Below are 860 nucleotides of genomic sequence, written 5' to 3'. Positions count from 1 at the left end.
TTTGCTTTCCTCCAAGTACAAATGCTCTGTACTTTGAGCACGTTGCAGAGAAAGGGTGATGGGTGAAGTTGGCGTTTTCATTTTAAGATCGAACTTCTTCCTCATAACCTTGGAGGCAAAATCTACTTAAGCTAGCTTCTGGTTAGTAAAGCACATTAGCCGCTCTCTTTTACATTGGTGATCTTTGCCAGAAACACCGGAAGCATTCAGTTTGTGCACTTCGAAAAAATTAATAAAGATCAAATCCACTGTAAACGGCTCTAAAAATACAGTTCCCTTAGACATCTTACATCAGCTGGTTTCCCCCCAACAAGAGATAATCAGCACAACTGAGTAAACTCTGCAGACTTTGTTACGTAATCTCTAGCAGATACGTTTCATTAAAACGGAGGACAAAAGCAACAGGAGGAAACAGCTGACACAGAAAAAAAAATCGCGTCAAGTCTGCTTTCAGTTCGGCTGTTCAAACTCGGCAAACTGCCCGAACGACCGGCATGGCTGTCCCACGCTGCCCGCTCAGCCCACCACCCCCAAAACCCAGCAGCCTCACCAGCCTCCGATTCGCACCGGGGCCCGCCCAGCCGGCGGGCAGCGGAAGACGCCAGAGACTGGACTAAGGGTGGGCACCACCGATGCCTGCGCAGGCGAGGCCGGGCCACCGCTAGCAGCTGCCCGCCGACATCGCTCGGGGCAGACCTAGAGACGGAAACCCTCTGCCCTCGCTAAGCGGCAGGGTCCCTCCCGGCCGCCCATGGCGCCACGGCCTCCACGTGCCGCCAGGCCTCGGGCCCCTTCTCACGTCGTCTTCCTCCCAGCCCGAGCCAGGCGTACTCGGGCCCCTGCTCTGCGGGGAGGGACGC

Source organism: Aptenodytes forsteri, unplaced genomic scaffold (assembly GCF_000699145.1).
Source record: "Aptenodytes forsteri isolate BGI_AS27 unplaced genomic scaffold, ASM69914v1 Scaffold154, whole genome shotgun sequence".
NCBI classification, from domain to species: Eukaryota; Metazoa; Chordata; class Aves; order Sphenisciformes; family Spheniscidae; genus Aptenodytes; species Aptenodytes forsteri.
The sequence above is the reverse complement of the archived record's forward strand: the minus strand, read 5'-3'. Positions refer to the sequence as shown.